The sequence below is a fragment of the Symphalangus syndactylus genome, chromosome 6 (genome assembly GCF_028878055.3).
Source record: "Symphalangus syndactylus isolate Jambi chromosome 6, NHGRI_mSymSyn1-v2.1_pri, whole genome shotgun sequence".
Lineage (NCBI taxonomy): Eukaryota > Metazoa > Chordata > Mammalia > Primates > Hylobatidae > Symphalangus > Symphalangus syndactylus.
Window position 1 is genome coordinate 41902300 of NC_072428.2, and position 19480 is coordinate 41921779.

General features: G+C 38.3%; 1 protein-coding gene across 10 annotated transcripts in view; it reads left to right on the forward strand.

Moving 5' to 3' along the window:
* RRAS2 (RAS related 2) overlaps positions 1 to 19480 on the forward strand; it is an 84627-nt gene that overhangs the window by 31408 nt on the left and 33739 nt on the right. Inside the window, exon 1 of one of the 10 annotated variants that reach the window (XM_063641072.1) lies at positions 1292 to 1400. The exons of 6 other annotated variants lie outside the window; for them this stretch is intronic. The gene's annotated coding sequence lies outside the window, so the exon portion shown is untranslated. Of the gene's footprint in view, positions 1 to 1291; positions 1401 to 2893; positions 3210 to 12786; positions 12895 to 19480 lie in introns of those variants that run through there. 3 more of the 10 variants (XM_063641073.1, XM_063641071.1, XM_063641075.1) reach the window with 3 other exon arrangements.

A 19480-nucleotide genomic window follows, 5' to 3' on the forward strand; every position in this document is an offset into this window, starting at 1 on the left:
TTTAGTCATTACTTTGTGTCATTTATATATTTTTTACTACTTTACATACTATAGCTGTTTTTCTTCTAGTGTTTCTAAGCTTTTACATTGATTTATACTTTTTTGTTGCCTAAATATTATTTTTACTATTGCCTAATGGCATTTTAAAATTTTACTATGGCTCTTGCCAAATAAATTTTACCATGTTTGATATTGTTTTTACACGTGTCTTCCTGGCTTGACTAAATTTGCTACATTATTTTTTCTCACTCTTTTTTTTTTTTTTTTTTGAGATGGAGTTTTGCTTTTCTTGCCCAGGGTGGAGTAAAATGGTGCGATCTTGGCTCACTGCAACCTCCGCCTCCTGCGTTTAAGTGATTCTCCTGCCTCAGCCTCCCGAGTAGCTGGGATTACAGGCATGCGCCACCACACCTGGCTAATTTTGTATTTTTAGTAGAGATGGGTTTTTCCATGTTGGTCAGGCTGGTCTCGAACTCCTGACCTCAGGTGATCCACCTGCCTCGGCCTCCCAAAGTGCGGGAATTATAGGCATGAGCCACCGCGCCTGGCCATTTTTCTCACTCTTTACTGTTAGCCTTATGTACTTTGTAAGCACTGCAGTGGTAGATTTTATTTTTAAAAAATCCTGTCAAGACTTTTTTTCTCTAATGAAGCCATTTAACTTTGTCACAGCTATATTTGGTCTAAGTTTGGCTTCTTCGTATTTTTTCCTCCATACTTTCCTATGTTTGACCTGTGACTTGTAAGAGACAACATCCATTCTCATTACCTGCCGTATGGAAAGAAGTAAATAAAACCTTTTCATCCTTGAATTTTTTTTTCTCTATTGAGTTGTTACAGGTGAGAAGTATATATGAATCTGTGAAGAGTTGTTGGAACCTAATTAAATTATGTACTACACGTTTTTCTTTTTCCCTAAAGCATTTAGAGGCTGGCTAAATAGGGGGAAATTTATATTGTTTGGGTTATGTTGTGTCAATTTTTATTAAAATTCTGGTAGCAGTCATACAAATAATTTGACTTTCACATGAAATCAAGTGAAGAGAAGGGGAGGGTAGAGAAAGACGCTCAGGCAATGTAAGTTTACTAGTGCAAATTAAAAGGCAATTTTGTGGGTACTGATAAAATGCTTCTGAAGGTAACATAATACTTTACTTTTTTAGTGTTAGTAATGGCAAATTGCATTTGTTCTTAAACATTTAGGAAGGGCATGGAATTGTTTTTCTTTCTTTCCATCCCCACTTCCTCCCAATGTGTAAGTAGTAAGATTTTTTCCCCTCCTCTTAACTCTGAAGAAGACAGCTTCCTTTATTTTGCATTTTTGGGTGGTGGTTATAGTACTTGTTTTGAGGTTTGACCATCTTCTCTTCAGCTATTTTTATTTTTACACACCACTTGAAGTGAGTACACTCAGTGATATTTTAACTATGATAATCTGTTAAGAAATTCATGCATGCGTATTACGTCTTAAAACTGTTGTTTTGATTTAATTTTGTTTAATTGGTTTATGCTATGTCTGCTTCATCTTAGTTTTTAAACAAGTGACTACTTAGTTTTCCACAGCAGAACAGAATAGCAAAATCGTATTCTTAATAGGATTGAAATGTTTGCTTTCTTTTTGATGTTATAAATGATTTAAGATACGACATAGGAGTTTTAACTGCTTGATTGCTCAGTGCCTGTCCCCTCCCCCTCCCGAATAGAGGACAACATTTTGCTCTTACTGGAACTCTTAATTTTGTCAAGTCAGCTGGAATAAAGATATAGAACTTTTACTCGTTAAAATTGTTTTACTTATTAAACAAATTTCAGAATTGGTGATACTTGTTATTTTATGTTTGTATATTTACAGTCTCTTCTAAAACTTCATTAGCATTAGAAAGCACATATTCCCTGAAATGTTTTAGTATAACAATTTGTGTAGTTGAGTTTAATCTGATATGTGTGATAACTTTTTATTTAAAATAAAATTTAGGCATCATGTAAAATAGTTAACAGTGGCATACTTCCTAGCATAGAAATTCAATATACAAAATGCTAAAAATTACACAATAGCAGCAGCATTTTAAAAGCTATATAACAGTCTAGTTACTTGTTGTTTTAAGCTGTCACTATTTCCGGTTTTGTGAAAAATAAATATAGCATTAGGTAAATGCCCTGAGATTTTCAGATTTGCACATATTCTGTGGCAGCCTTCTTCACTACTATTTTTGGATTCCATGCTATGGGATAATGAGGTCACTTTTTAGCACTATTCAAGAAAGAAGACCAAGTTCTCTCAAAGGGATTCCAGTACATGTCCATGTTTTGCCGAATGCTTTTCTGTAATATTCTTAGAGAACATCTTAAATTCAAGGAAGGAGATGAGAGAAGCATAGTGAGATTCCAGACTTGATCCTCCTTCAAAACGCTATCAGTTGCTGCTCATTCCCCAGCCTCTACTCCATTCCACAATTGGACAGTATTTTATGTAATACTTAGAATTTTTACAAATCAAGTAGAAGATACAATGGAAGAAGACACCCCTTTTAGAATAGCAAACAAAAAGACTGTACTTCTACACACTTAAAATATGTGTGTTAAATTTTTTTAGTCTTCCATACAAAATTTTAAAGCAAACTTAAATTTTTTTAAGACAAAGACTTAAATAAACAGAAAAGCATACTATATTTTCAGATCTGAAGATTCAGATTCTTAACAGTGTCAATTCTAATTGTTAATCTACAAACTTAATGACATTCTAAAATAAAAATATTGAAAGGAAGCCGGGCGCGGTAGCTCACGCCTGTAATCCCAGCACTTTGGGAGGCCAAGGCGGGAGGATCACGAGGTCAGGAGATCAGACCATTCTGGCTAACAGGGTGAAACACCGTCTCTACTAAAAATACAAAAAGCCGGGCGCCGTGGCGGGCGCCTGTAGTCCCAGGTACTCAGGAGGCTGAGGCAGGAGAATGGCCTGAACCCGGGAGGCGGAGCTTGCAGTGAGCCAAGATCGCGCCACTGCACTCCACCGTGGGCGACAGAGCGAGACTGTCTCAAAAACAAACAAAAACCCCAAAACTAAAAGGATTAAAAGAAACCCCCACCAGTGTTAATCTTGCTGAGGTAAGTGCTAGTGCAGGCTCATTTTGTGATAAGACAAGGCGAATTCAAGTAACTTCTCCAATGTTACAAAGCTGGGAAGTGGTGAAGCAAGGCTTTACATCAGGGTAAGTTTGAGGGCTCAGATACGATGATAGCTAACATGCAGTAAGTGTTTATATTATTGTGCATTACCATTCCAGGTGAGGTACTATATATTTTCTCAATTAGAATAGCATCTTAATGTAAAACTTGTGAGGCTATCTTGTGAGAGATAATACAGGCTGTGCTTAGAGATTTATGAACCCTTTATAATCCCTATCCTCAATCTCGCTTTTTTCCACATGCATAAACTAGTTGTCCCAGCATCATTTATTGAGTACTGTTCTATCCTTCCCCTATGATGTGCTCTTCTATTTATATATCAAATTTCATTCATGTGGATTTGTTTTTAGGCCTTCTGTTTTGTTCCATTTGTCTTTTTTTTTTTCTTATTCTTGTGTCATTTCCATTCTAAATTTCGTAGAGGGTAGGAAAAGTTTCCCTGCTGTGTTCATTCAAAAATTCATTCAGCACATATGTTGGAGACAACTGCTATGCGCCAGGAACTTTTTAGGTGCTGGGAAAATGGTATTGAGCAAAACAAAAAAATTCTCATGACTCTTACACTTATAAGCAATTTCTTGGCTATTTTCTTGCTTATAAATTTTAGGATCAGCTTGTCAAATTCTATGAAAAACCCAGTAACGTTAAAACAAATTTAAATTGGGTCAGTTAAGGGAGCACTGATACCTTGACAATTCTATCCATGAAGAGAATGCTTTTGCACTCATATACGTTTTGCTTTTTTTTTTTATATTTTTTTGGCCTTTGTTTAAAGCTTAATTATTTCTTTCCCTAAAGGTCTAGAATATATTTTTACTAGAGTTAGTCCTGCATATCATGTATTTGCTGTTGCTGTTGTAAATGGTTTGTCTTTCATTTGACTTAAGCTTTCTAACAGCTTTATACAGAAGTGGTATTTTTTTGTTGTTGTTTGTTTATTTTTTGGACTGGTTGAGGGGACTATGTAGACTTTTATATCCAAATACCTTTCTGAATTCTAATTCCAATCATTATTATGTATATCGTTTCCTGTGCAGATAATCATATCAAATATATTCTTAAAAAATTTGTATGCCACTTTATTTGCTTATTAAATTAACTAGGACCTCCAATGTAATGTTGAATAAATACGGTAATAGTAGACATACACACTTGTTCTTGATTTTAATGAGTTTCACTGTAAAAAATGTTGTTTGCTATACGTTTTTTTTTTAAGACAAATGTGACATTTTCTTAACATTTTTCCGTATCTCTAATTGTGTTTTTCTTTAGTCTGTTCATATGATGTATTATATTTATAATTTTAAAAAAGTCAATATATTCTGTTCCTGAATTTCTGGGATATATTGGTCATAATGTATATTTTTGTTTATGTACTGTTGGATTCTGGATTCTGTTTGTTAATATTTTGCATATGGACTCTTTTCATGTATGTTTATTAGTGAAATTGGCCTGTAATTTTTATTTTTTAATAATGTTCTTGTCTGGTTTTGGTATCCAGATTATATTGGCCTCATAAAATGACTTGGGGGTGTATTTCCTCCTTTTCTATTCTCTGGAAGAATTTGAGTGATACTGGATTTACTCGTTTCCTGAAAGTTTGGTAGACCTTGCTTTTACAACTTTTAAACCTAGTTTGTGTGTGTGCCAGTGGGGGGAAGAGGGGGAAGTTTATTTTATTTTTTCTTCCTTTATTAGTCATAGTGCTGTTCAGGCTTTCTAATTATCCTTTTTTTTTTTTTTTTTTTTTTTTTTTTGAGATAGGGTCTTGCTCTGTCATCCAGGTCGGAGTGCAGTGGTGTGATCTCACTTCACTGCACCATCCACCTCCCAGACTCAAGCAATCCTCCTACCTTAGCCTTCCAAGCAGTTGGGACTACAGGCAACATGCCACTATGCTTGGCCTAGTTTTTTTGTTGTTGTTTTGTTTTGTTTTTTGTAGAGACGAAGTCTCACTATGTTGCCCAGGTTGATCTCAAACTCCTGGGCTTAAGTGATCCTCTCATCTCAGCCTCCCAAAGTGTTGGCATTACAGGTGTGAGCCACTACACCCAGCCTTCTAATTATTCTTGAATCAATTTTAAGTTTCTATTTTTCTAGGCATATGTCCATTTTGTCTGTGCTTCATATTTATTGCATAAAGTTGTTCATAGTATTGTCTTTTAAATGTCTCCTCTAGCTATTGTTATGTTCACTATAGTCTGTCCTTTAGTTCTCCTTAGCAGTGTTTGAAGAGATACGCTTTAGTCCATCTATTGAATTTTTACCATTAGGTTATATTTTTTATTTCCGTAAGTTCTGTATGTTTCCTCTTAAGATCTTAGTGGTCATTCTTTTACTTTTTATTTTTTAAATTCACATTTGTCTTGATTGGATTGATGGTCATTTTTTATAGCCTCTTGCTCACTTGTTTGTGATTTCATTTTTAACATTTAATCCGGAATCTTGATGGGTATGGCTGATAAAATTTTAACCATGGATGTTATGTACTTCCCTAATAAGTTCAAGATAAATTAGATTGTGACTACTTTAACACATAGATATAGATCTGGATTGCTGTATTTAGCCAATAACATACGTATTACAGAGGAATTACTTGATGGATGATTAAGGTTTTCTTAGGTAAATAATTTGGAAAAAATGCTATTTGTGGGAAATATAACATAGGAAGAAAGAAATTAAACATCAAGGAAGAGAAGCAGGAAATGGTTGCTAGCTGTGTCTTCCTAGATGGAATGTGTTTGTATAGCATTTGATATTTCTTTGTGTTTTTTTTTTTTTTTTTTTTTGAGACAGAGTCTCCTCACTTTGTCACCCAGGCTGGAGTGCAGTGACGCTATTTCGGCTCACTGCAGTCTCAACCTCCTGCACTCAAGTGATCCTCCTACTTTAGCCTCCCAAGTAGATGGGACTACAGGTGCGCACTACCACACTGGGTTCTTTTTTTTTGTGTGTGTATTTTTGGTAGAGATGGGGTTTCACCATGTTGCCCAGGCTGGTCTCAAATTCCTGCCCAGGCTGGTCTCAAATTCCAAGTGACCCACCTGCCCCTGCCTCCCAAAGTGCCAAGATTACAGGTGTGAGCCACTGTGCCCAGCATATTTGATATTTCCTGATAGCAGTTATCACCTATTTGGTTGGGTATATTTGTCTTGATAGTTAGATTGTGATCTCTTTTGGGGCAAACACTTTTATTGGTGGTGTTTTGTTTTTTAGGCAGTGTCTAGCATAGTAACTGTTAAATAGTATATAGTCAATAGATTTATTATAGCTAGGTAGATAGGATTGTAAAAGTACTAAACAAAGTTCAATTGTAGTTAATTATAATGAACTAATCATTGTCATATGATTACAGTACAAGGAATTATACCAGAAGCCACTAATAACTAGATCTGGATTAAATATACCTTTTAAATGTGTTATTGGGTTCAAAAAAACCAAACACATTTTCAAATGTTGTCTTCACCTCACTCAAACAAGGGTGAGCTTAAATGGAAGCAGGGGGGCATTTAGTGATAAAAACACAGAACAGGCAAAATTTCAGAAATGGATCAGACTTTCAATTAGAGACTGAATTTTTAGCTGGCAACAAGCCCCAGGGATGGTGGAAAGGGAGCCAAATCTGATATTTCCTTTATTAAGAAGGATCCATCCAACCTGGCTAGAAGTGGTCATAGGTAGGCTAAAGTGGTCTTAATAGGTAAACAGCTCCCTTGCTCTCCCCACTCCCACTTGCTCCTGGATGATCAAACACAAAACACAAGACGTGGCAAAAATAATAACAAATGTAGCCCCCAATCCCCAACCCCTATACAAGAACTTCAGAAGTTTTGACAATTTTTGATCATTCTTTTAAGTGAGTATGAAGAATGAGGGACTTGAGTGCCATCCTTGTAGAGTTAGTTCCCTTCCCTGTCCCATCACCATTTCACCAAGGGAAATTTACTGAGAGCACCTAAAATTTGCTGTTGACTAGTCATGTTAGGGGAAGGAAGAATGGTATAGACATAAGATTTTAAAATATTGACGTGCGTCATGTGTTTACTTGTTTGCAATTTTTTTTTTGAGATGGAGTCTCGGTCTGTTGTCTAGGCTGGAGTGCAGTGGCCGATCTCGGCTCACTGCAACCTCTGCTTCCCAGGTTCAAGTGATTCTCCTGCCTCAGCCTCCCAGGTAGCTGGGATTACAGGCGCCTGCCACCACACCCAGCTAATTGTTGTATTTTTAGTAGAGATGGGGTTTCACCACGTTGGCCAGGCTGGTCTCGAACTCCTGACCTCAGGAGATCTGCCCACCTCGGCCTCCCAAAGTGCTGGTATTATAGGCGTGAGCCACTATGCCCAGCTATTTGCAATCACTTTTTAAATTGCTGTGTTAAGTTACTATAAAAATTAACATTTTTATAGTTTTCCCACATTTTACTGCATACTACTTTATATGACTTTATGATTGTTAGTTTCTTAAACAATGAATTTTGACTTAAATTCTTTTTATTTTTACCAATCCGTCCTATTTAAAATAAATTGACAGTATGTTTAATATCTTTCAGAAAAGTTCCTTCCCTGTGCTTTTATTTTAACCAGTTTTAGCTAATGTTTTTGCACAACCTTTTCTAAAAGCAACAAATAATTGATTAAGGGGAATCTCTGGGCTAAGCTGAAGCTTAACTCTGAAAGCTGTGTTAATGAGTTTCCATAGGAAAAACTGTCTGCTGCTTTTATTTTGTTTATAGATTGAAATTAGCTAAATAAAAGAATAAGTAAATGAGAACTGCTTAAGTTAAGACGTCCATTAAAATTTTTTGTCTTGATTAATTTCCCGTCTCAGAGTCAATTGATCTGGCTTTTGGTACTGAGCACGTGACTCTAGACAAGCATGCAGTCATTCTAGGTATACTGCTATTTGAAAAAACAGCTTTAAAAAGATGTTAGAACCTGGGAAAAAAGATCTTGCTCTCTTGTGGTTTCACAGGATGCCAAAGGTTTAGTTGCTTGTATGTTTCACTCAATTGCTTTGTGTTCAATGAATAAAATCAGCACCGTGCATTAGAACTTTGCAGACTCACTGCAAAGGAAATAGCAGGAGGTAAAGTGACCTCAAATAAATGTGGCTTTTTTTGTGGGGTGTGGTGGGTGGGCAGTGCTACAACTAAATAAACAAATTGAATCTTGCAGGAAGAAAACCTTTAACTCATCTTTATACTCTCTCATGGTGACATTTTTCTTCTGCTATCGTTCCCATTCTTTAAACATTTTTACAATGATTAGTTCATTTTAAACATGTAACATAGCTACAGTTGAGTTGTTTAGTTGTTTTATAACGTATATGTTTTTCGAGTCCATCAGTAAACTGGAATTATAATCTTGTTTTTGTTGTTTTGATCACACAACTTTTCTGCACTCTGAAAAATACAACTGATACTTGCTTCCCTTCACCAAAAGTCTTTTAGGTAGGTTTATCACCTTTTATCAGTTGAGTGAGTAAGATATTTTGAAAATATTTTACAGGGGAAGTAGGAGAAATTCTCCATCATGTATGGTAAACTTGCAGTTATCTGTGCTCTTAGAAGACAGAGGGAACCTGAATAGTTAATATAATTTTTATTGCAGTACAGGTTTTACTCACATACCTTGGAAAAAGCTTCTTTTCCTGCTTGGCATTATTGCCAAATGTCAGGATTGACGGAGGTGTATGGGGAGACGGATTTGAGAAAACTTGGACATTTTACTCCATGAATCTAGAGAAAGCAGGGGCAATACATTTATTTTTGTTTTCTGAAGGTAGCTCTCATTGTAATGATGTAATTTGGGGCACAGAATTGAGCCAGACTGCTGGGAATCAATTTCTGCTCCATGCTTACTAGCCTTGTGACTGGGCAAGTTACTTAAAGTCTTTCTTCACCTGTACTCTTTCCTCACCTGTATGATGGAGACGATAATAAGACCACCTCCTTCATGGACTGTGAGGTTTCATTGAATTAATATGGTAAAGCACTTAGTGCCTGACACATAGTAAATGATAGCTGTATTGTTGCCAAGTCAGTAAATGTGAGTCAAAGTATACAGATACGTTTCCCTGAAGGAATTTGAAGTTTAATACTTAATTTTTGTAGAAGTCTGATTTATATTTACTTTTGAATAGTCCGAAGTGGGGACTGAAAGAATGTACAAAATGTCCATGTTTGGGTTATCTTTCCTAAACACTCTGCCTTCCTCAGGGAACATTTCTTCTGTCTCAGCTGTTCCACTGCCCTGCTGAGCTGGAGTGACTACAGCACTGGGAGACACAGGTAGTGCTGCACCTAGCTGGGCTCAGGAGCCTTGCCGTGAGAGAAGGGTTTTATTTTTCTTATCAGGATACTTAATTGAATAGGTGCCATCTCATCCATGGGCACTCAAGGTTTTTTGTTTGTTTGTTTGTTTTTGAGACAGAATCTCGCTCTGTTGCACAGGCTGGAGTGCAGTGGCATGGTCTCAGCTCACTGCAACCTCTGCCTCTCAGGTTCAAGTGATTCTCCTGCCTCAGCCTCCCAAGTAGCTAGGACTACATGCATGCGCAACTATGCCCTGCTAATTTTTGTGCTTTTAGTAGGTAGAGATGGGGCTTTTCCATGTTGGCCAGGCTGGTCTTGAACCCCTGACTTCAGGTGATCCGCCCGCCTTGGCCTCCCAAAGTGCTGGGATTACAGATATGAGCCACCACGCCCGGCTGCACTCAAGTATTAAAAGAAGTAAACATCCATATAGGATTTATTAGGATAGTTACTCATTTGACAGGTATTTCTCTAGGGTTTACACATAGCAAAGCCTTCAGGATTTTGCGAAGACAGGATTTTCTTTTCCTGTATAAAGGACAGCTTTAGTCCTAACAGTGAGGGGAGATAGCATGAAAATGATTCCTTTGTTCTTCCTGCTCCCTCCGTTTGAAAATGACCTGATTCTCTTTTAGAAATGTGGCTTATTTTACAGTTGTCCTCTTCATACATTTATTTATTTACTTATTTAGAGACAGAGTCTCACTCTGTTGCCCAGGCTGGAGGGCAGTGGTGCAATCGTAGCTCAACTCAGCCTTGCACTCCTGGGCTGAATTGATCCTCCCGCCTTGGCTTCCTGACTTGCTGAGATTACAGATATGAGCCACTGTGCTCAGCTCCCCTTTGTACATTTAGAGTTTGCAATGATTTGTTTTGTAGGGAAAGATCAAGAGGAAAAACTAGTAAGTTCACTCATCATCTGCTTCTTGTTGATAGAGGCTACATTTCTTAAAAGTAATTACCTTTGAATTTTGTTTCCCAAATAATTTAGTGAAATGTCAACATGAATTCATCTTGCCTTTTAAGATTTTATTTTATTTTCAGACGGAGTTTCGCTCTTGTGGCCCAGGCTAGAGTGCAATGGCGCGGTCTCGGCTCACTATAACCTTTGCCTTCCGGGTTCAAGCGATTCTCCTGCCTCAGCCTCCTGAGTAGCTGAGATTACAGGCACCTGCCACCACACCCGGCTAATTTTTGTATTTTTAGTAAAGATGGGGTTTCACCATGTTGGCCAGGCTGGTCTTGAACTCCTGACCTCAGGTGATCCACCTGCCTCGGCCTCCCAAAGTGCTGGAATTACAGGCGTGAGCCACCACGCCCGGCCTAAGATTTTATTAATACAGATATTCTGCATCTTTACAGGTCTGTCTTGCATTTTGCAAACACGTCTGTTCTTTGTAAGATGTATACGTTTTGAATTCTCTTCTTCCATAACTTGGTTGATTGAGAATCTGTGGAACTCCCCCCAACACCTATAAGGGTAGCAGTGTTAAATGGCAGTACATTAACATCTATGCCTCCATAGTACCTTTTTCTAAATTTACTCTTACCGCACAGAAACTATAGTATCTCCTTCATTCTAAAGCACACATTAAAAAAATTTCTTATTTTAATGCCTCTGTAATTAGGCGCATTTTCTAATTGATGTCATCCTTCCGTCAACAAAAGTGGTTATTTGTTTTCTTGTCTTGCCTCCTACTTGACTATAAGTAGACTCCTTGAAGGCAGGAACTGATAGTCATTTATTTTTGTTATTTCCAATGTCTCATTTGCAGTAGAACCCGAAGTTTGGTGAAGTACAATGTAACAATTTTCAGGATATCTTAATAAGTGTTAGTTGAAATGAGAGTTTCATCAGGACACTGTTTTTGGATTGTTTTGAAACAGGGTCTTATTCTGTCACCCAGGCTAAGTGCAGTGGTGTGATCATAGCTCACTGCAGCCTTGACCTCCTGGGCTCAAGCAATCCTCCTGCCTCAACCTCCCAATTAGCTAGGACTACAGAGGTGTACCGCCATGCGTGGCTTTATTTATTTATTTATTTAGTAAGTAGAGACGGGGTCTTGCTATGTTGCCTAGGCCAGTCTTGAACTCCTGGGCTCAAGCAATCTTCCTGCCTTATCCTCCCCAAGTTCTGGGATTATAGGCATGGGTTCCCGTACCTGGCCTCATCAGGATACTTTTGCAGGGGGAGATGTAAAAAATGTAAAAAGAAGGGCCTGGAAAATGCTAATATAAATAGTTAAATGCTATTCCTACTTTTCCCTCCTTTGTACCCCTTCTTTCTCTTTTGGTTGATTCTCTTCGGACTGATGCATACCTCACCAAGAAAGCATTGGTTTTAGCAGATGTGAGTGAAGTAAAAAGACTAAGAATTTTATATTTTTATTTATGACAGGCTATTTTTTGAGCATCTTTTGGATATTGCACTGTGCGATTGTCACTTTCCATTATGTAAATGAGGAAACAGTCAAATATGTTCAGAGACGTAAAATTTTAGTCCAAGATGGTGGAAGAAGGACCAAACTTCCTGTTAGGGGTTTCCGATCTGGGCTTTCTGCTTTAAAATAATTCTCTTCTGAACTACATTTTTTTTTGTTCTTTTTAGTAGTTTAAAATTAATATTTTTTAATAACTGTGGTTTTGAGACTGAATTTTTACATTCTTCTCACAGTAAATGTTTGCTTAAAAAGGTGGAGTTGATCTGGTCTCCCTTTATCTTGCCTCTGAGTACCCTAAAATGTGGATTTAATTTTAGTGCTAGAAACTGTTTAGTGGGTCTAGTTGTTTTTGTTAATTAAATTTAAGCTTTTACATGTGGGTGATTAGAAAAGTCTTATCCAGAACCTCAGTTGGCATTTTTTAGAAATGACTGCCGTATAGTTTTTTTTTTTTTAGTAGACTTTAAGAACTTTAGATTTACAGAAAACCTGAGAAGATAGTATAGGAAGTTCCCACATATCTGTCACCCAGTTCCTCTATTGTTAACACGTATGGTACATTTGTTAGAATTAATGAACCAATGTGGATACATTATTATTAGCTAAAGTCTATACTTTATTCAGGTTTCCATAGTTTTTACCTAATGTCCTTTTTCTGATCCAGGATCCCATCAAGATAACACATTACATTTAGTTGTCATGCCTTCTTAGGCTCCTCTTGGCTGACTTTCCTTGTTTTTGATGACCCAACTATTTTGAAGAGTACTCATTAAGTATTTTGTAGAGTGCCCCTCTATTGGAATGTGTCTGGTGTTCTTCTCATGACAGGTGTAGGGTTATGGGTTTTGGGGAGGAAGACCACAGAGGTGAAGTACCGTTTTCATCACATATCAAGAGTACATGCTGTCAGCCTGATTTGTAACTGTTGATGCTGACCCTGATCATCTGGCTGAGGTAATGTTTGTCTGGTTTCTCTCCTATGAAGTTACTCCCTGCCCCAACCCTTTTCCATATTGTATTCTTTGGAAGGAAGTCATTATGTGCAGCCCACACTTAGGGAATGAGGATGCTGTCTAATTTTGAATAAACATTTAAATAGTAGAGGCTTAGTTTAAAAATTTACCTGGAGTTAGTGAGACTTTTGCTTTTTATAACAAAAACCATCACTATTTAAATGAAATATTAAAACATGTGCTTGCGTTTGGCTGGGCGTGGTGGCTCATGCCTGTAAATCCCAGCACTTTGGGAGGCTGAGGCGGGCAGATCACTTGAGGCCAAGAGTTTGAGACCAGCCTGGCCAACATGGTGAAACCTGGTCTACTAAAAATACAAAAATTAGCCAGGCGTAGTGGTGCGTGCCTGTAGTCCCAGCTACTCAGGAGGCTGAGGCAAGAGAATCACTTGAACCTGGAGGCGGAGGTTGCAGTGAGCCGAGATCGCACCACTGCACTCCAGCGTGGGCGACAGAGTGAGACTCCATCTCAAAAAAACAAAAACTACAAAAAAACCATGTGCCCGTATTCAAAGATTTGGTTTGGCAATAATTTTCAAGCTATTTTTCATTCTCAGTATTTCAACATTTGCTATCACATGGCAGCTGCTAGATGTTCCTCTTTATTTTATGGCATCTAATTGATAATTATTTTTTGAAAAAAATAATGGAAATGTGGAAGAACATTAGTCAAGAGCTCTTGAATAAAATTTGTTAATATTTTGTTCTGCATCTATTGCTTTTCTGCACTTCTTATTTCTGCATATATTATTTCTAAAATTGAGGATTTGGTTGATATGTAAATTATGATTAGAGACCAGAACAGTTTAGGACCCAAAATGATCAAGGGAAAGCACCTCGCTGGAAACCCCCATGACAATAAAACTCTCCTTGTAGTTCCCATTTGTACGTTTCAATTATAAGGCTTATGTTAAAATTAGATCAGAATTTCCATCATAGACTCTCAATTTCATAGTTGTGTGAGTGCCATATAAACCTAATTGTAAACAAAGGCATTTAATGATGGGCATTATTTGAACAATTTAAGATCAGGTTATTTAGCTCACAGGCTAGAAAATACGTGTCTAGTTTCACATTTTAAAGTTGAGAGATTGTGAAGATGGGCTTTGGTTCTAAAGGTGAATTTTATAATTTTTTCTAATGATTTTCCAGATTTTCTACAATGAAGATGTGTTGTTTTATAACATAATAAATTAAAAATACTTGTTAAATTCTTTTTTCTTTACTGATTACTCTTGAGACTTACTACATTGTAAACAAATGACTGTTTTAGCTGTGTATGTTAATTTCCTAGGTCTGCTGTAACAAACCACCTCAAATTTGGTGGTATAAACAAGGGAAATTTATTTTTTCATAGGTCAGAACTCCAAAATCGAGTTGTTGTCGTGCTGGTTGATTCTGGAGTCTGAGGAAGAATCATTTCCATGCCTCTGTCCTGGCTTCTGGTGCTTATCAGCAGCCCTTTGTGCTTGCTTGTGGATGCATCCCTCCAATCTCTGCCTCTGCCTTCATGTGGCCTTCCACTCTGGGTTATTTTCTGTTTTGCATCTCACCCTCCTTTCTCTTATAAGGACAACAGTGGTTGGATTTAGGTCCAGGGCCATTTCACCTTAATTATAACTGTAAAGACCCTATTTCCAAATACGGTCATATTCATAGGTACCAGGCATTAGGAGTTGGATATATCTTTTTTGGATGCCACCATTCAAGCCACTACAGTGAGCAAGCCTCTTCCTGCATTTGCAAATAAGCACTATGAAAGTACTTTTACTAAATGGAATAATAGCTATAGAATCTGACCTATATTATATGTATATAAATGTGATTCAGAGTTTAGTTACATGTTTACTTTCTTTTCATGTGGTTTGCAATTGATGTGGCATTCTTTTGCTATGAAATTAGGCTGAGCACATATAGACAAGCTATAATTTGTGTCTCTAAATGGTGTGAGCAGGGTCTTAAATTCTGTGAACATGTGCTGTTTAGCTCTTGACTTTTTTAACCTACATACTTGGGTATTTTTATAAATAAATGTTTATATATATGGTTCCTTTTGATATGAATCATGTTTGTCTCCACATAAGAGTTTAAAATTATCCCTAGCGATCTAGTCTGATTTAAATTTGTGTGCCATAAGAAGAGATTTTATTAAAAACTGAGAATTGCTGGTAGAATGAGGTTAAGTAATCAAAAGTAAGATGGGTAGTCCTTGGTGCAAATAGACAGCCACTTTCAGAGAAGTGTTGGCCCAGACTCTAGGCATGTGGTTTGGAGGGAATCTCTGGTTGAGAGCATTTGCTGCTGCCTCTTTCTCATTTTGAGATGAACATGATGAGGAATTTAGTTCTTCGTATTATTAGGAAAGTAAAACAACAGTGATACAGGTGTAAGATTGCTTTTTTGAATTTTATTGTGCTATAGACCTATATGTCTTCCTAAAACATAGCTCCACAAATGCCAGAACTGGCTGGGTGCAGTGGCTCACACCTGTAATCCCAACACTTTGGGAGTCCTAGGTGGTAGGATTGCTTGAGGCCAGGAGTTGATGACCAGCCTGGGGAACATAGTGAGACCTCATCTCTACAAAAAAAATGAAAAAATTAGCCAGGCGTGGTGGCATGCACCTATAGTCCCAGCTACTCAGGAGGCTGAGGCGAGAGGAGCACTTGAGCCCAGGAGTTCGAGCCAGCAGTAAGCCATGATCGGGCCACTGCACTCTAGTGTGGGCAACAGAGCAAGATTCTGTCTCTAAAAATAACAAAAAACAAACAAAAAACAAGTGCCTAAACTATGCTGGTTTTATTCTTATTCAGAACCATATCCTAGCTTGTAGGTATTAAGTACACAACAACTATTTGTCAAATGAATCGTATATCATAGATGCTCTTGAAATCTATGTGGCATTTCAAGACGTGTCTTATTCTTTTCAATGGCTGTTTGCTATTCTGTGATAGATATGCCATAATTCATTTAACTGGTCCTGTGTTCTCCCCTTAGGGATATTTAGGCTATTAAGAGTTTTTCAGGCCGGGCACAGTGGCTCATACCTGTAATCCCAGCACTTTGGAAGGCCGAGGTGGGTGGATCACTTGAGGTCAGGAGTTTGAGACCAGCCTGGCCAACATGGCGAAACCTCGTCTCTACTAAAAATACAAAAATTAGCCAGGTGTGGTGGCAGGTGCCTGTAATCCCAGCTACTCGGCAGGCTGAAGCAGGAGAATTGCTTGAACCCTGGGAGGCGGAGGTTGCAGTGAGCTGAGACTGAGCCACTGCACTCCAGCCTAGGCAACAGAGTGAGACTCTATCTCAAGAAAAAAAAAAAAAGTTTTTCACAGTAACAAAGCTACCATGACATATCTTGTTTGTGTGTGTATGTTTATGTAACTTTCATAGTTTGCAGTGTTAATTTCCTTCATTCATGGCTATGTTCTCGTGAAACAAGCACATTTAAAAATATATTATTGAAATAATTTTCCAGTATAACTGACTTATATTTTCCTAAATACATTTAAAGTACTTTTATGTTGCCAGGCGCAGTGGCTCATGCCTGTAATCCCAACACTTTGGGAGACCGAGGTGGGCGGATCACCCAAGGTCAGGAGTTCAAGACCAGCCTGGCCAACATGGTGAAACCCCGCCTCTACTGAAAATACAAAAATTAGCTTGACATGTTGGCACGTGCCTGTAATCCCAGCTACTTAGGAGGCTGAGGCAGGAAAATTGCTTGAACCAGGGAGGCAGAGGTTGCAGTGAGCTGAGATTGTGCCACTGCACTCCAGCCTGGGCTGGAGAGACTCTGTCTCAAAATAAAATAAAATAAAGTATTTTTATTTTTATTTTTATTTTTTAAAGACAGATTCTCGCTCTGTTGCCCAAGCTGGAGTGCAGTGGTCTGATGATAGCTCACTGTAGCCTGAAACTCCTGGGCTCAAGTGGTCCTCCTGCCTCAGCCTCCAGAGTAGCTGGACTATAGGTATACCCCACCACACTGGGTTAATTTTTAAGTTATTTTTTATAGGTCTTGCTATGTTGCCTAGGCTGGTCTCAAACTCCTAGCTTCAAGCGATCCTCTCACCTTGACCTCCCAAAGTGTTGGGATTACAGGCATGAGCCACTGCTTCTGGCCTAAAATGCTTTTAAATTTGTTTCTCTTCGAATCAGTGAAAAATCCTTTGCCACACAGAGTTTTGAAAAAAGTATCAGAAGCAATGTGTATGCACACACTGTTTTGATTTCCTCTGTGGGATAGTTCTTGGCTAATCCCTTTGAAAGTAAGTATCAGAACCCGTTTGTCCATTGCATGCAAGGCTGGGAAGGAAAACAGTAGTCACACAATAGGTTACGATTAGAACACTGAGAGATGCATAACCTTAGGGTGACCATATGTCTACTTGCCTGGGAAAGTCCTGGTTTGTGCCTGTTGTCCTGATGTAATTATTATTAGCATCCTCTTTGAGTCCCAGTTTATCAGTAACTTATATGGTCACCCTACTTAATCTTTCAGTTCTTTTTTTCCTTGTCTGTAGAGAGAGAGCAATGCCTGGTATATAGTAAATGTCATGTAAGTGTTTGCTGTCACTGTTATTTGGATTACTTGACCTATCAGCAACCCTTATCTTTCACTCCTTCTTAAATTATTTTCTTCTCTTGGCCTCCTGGCTACCATTTTCTTTGTTCTCTTCCTACTTTTAGCTGCTCCTTCTCAGTTTCCTTGCCTAGATCTTTCTCATTTTCCTAACCTCCCAACAGTGGAGTACCCCAGGTCCCAGTCTCTGTTGTTTTCTCTGTCTGATTCGTCTTGTGACAATACCATCTATCTCCTGACTCCCAAATTTGTCTTCAGCCCCACCTTCTTAGTGAATCCCAGAGTTATTTCTGTAAGTGTCTAGTAAGTGTCTTAACAGAACATGTACAAAACCCCTCTGTATTCTTGCCTCCATTCTCTACCCCACCAGCCTGTTGCAGCCCAATAAATGGTACCACCATTCTTACAGTTAATTAGACAGAAAAACTTGGCATCATCTTTGAGTCCTTTCTGACAGACTCTATATCTACATCCAGTTTATCTGCAAATCCTATTGGCCCTCCTTTGGAAGTAAACATGGATCTGGCCACTTTACACCTCCACTCCAGTCACCCCCCTTCAAGTTGCAATTTTCTTTTCATGATTTATTGTAATAGCTTCTTAAGTAGTCTCTTTGACCTTGACCTATAATCCAGTCTTCTGACTGCAGCCAGTATTACTTTTCATATGAAAGTCAGAACATTTTACTCATCTGCCTCAAACCCTCTAGTGGTTTTCATTTCACTTTGAATAAAATCTGAAGTCCTCACTGTGGCCTGCAAGGCTCTGCCTGCCTCCCTGTTAATTTTCTGAACTCATTAACCACTCTCTCATGTTTGTTGTTGTAGCTACACTGGCTGTCTTGCTGTTCTTCAGATGTGTTACAGTACTCTCACCGCACTGCCTTTAACTTAATGTTCCCTCTGCCTGGAATGATCTTCTAGATCACAGCATGGCTCACTCCTTCAGTTGATCCAGGATTCCCTTCTCCAGTGTCACATTGTGCGTGGAGCCTTCTCTGGCTATCTTATGCAGTATCATATCCTCCCCTCCAACTCCTGCTGTTGCCAGCCCCCTTCATTTTTCTTCAGAGTTCCTATCACCTCTGATGTATTATGATTGCTTATTTGTCAATGGTCAATACTTCAAGAAACTGCCAGCCCTCTGAGAGCCTGGGATTAGATCCTCAGCTCCTGACACAATGCTTGGCACATTGTAGGTGCTCAGTTAGTATTTGTAGATTAAGTGGGCTGGTGAGTGAACTTAGGGAAGATTCTTGTGGCAGTTTTAGCAGTTTAGTAATAGAACATGGGCTGTGGAAATTACCCCTTTAATTCTAGTTTTGCTTCTACAGACCATTCTCTGTTCTAGAAGTGGTGAGAAATGAAATTGGGGTTTAGGATATTGGTAGGTAACAAGGGATAGAGGGGAGAGGAAGTGAAAATGGAAGTAACAGTCTAGACTCTGGGAAGCAAAAGTTACAACTAGAAGTGAGTGGTTACCTACCTGTTTATGGGGCACCCTTCCATTTCTAAGTTTGGAAAGGAAAAGAGCCAATTTTTGAATGCTCATTTTTAGTTAAGCAGTGTACTGAGTACTTAACAATATCATTTAATCTTCACAATAGCCCTTTCAAGTAAGAATCATTATGTTCATCTTTCAGATGAGGAAATTGAGACTTAAGAGATTAAATAACCTTCCCAAGATGATATAGCAATTAAGCGGGGTATGTGGGTCTGCCTGCCTCCAAAATACATGCTCTTTACTTCATAGCACCTGAAGGGGGAGTCTGTGTGCAGTAGTTCACATTTCTTGTGGAGCTGTAAAGTAAGAAAATTTTCACGTTTTACTCCTTGTAAAAAACTCTTGAAAGTATCCCTCAGCTTTGCAAGTAATTAAATTTGGTGTCAGTGAGGAGTGACTTACTGCAAATCCTACAGCTATAAAGTAGCAGAGGTAGGCCT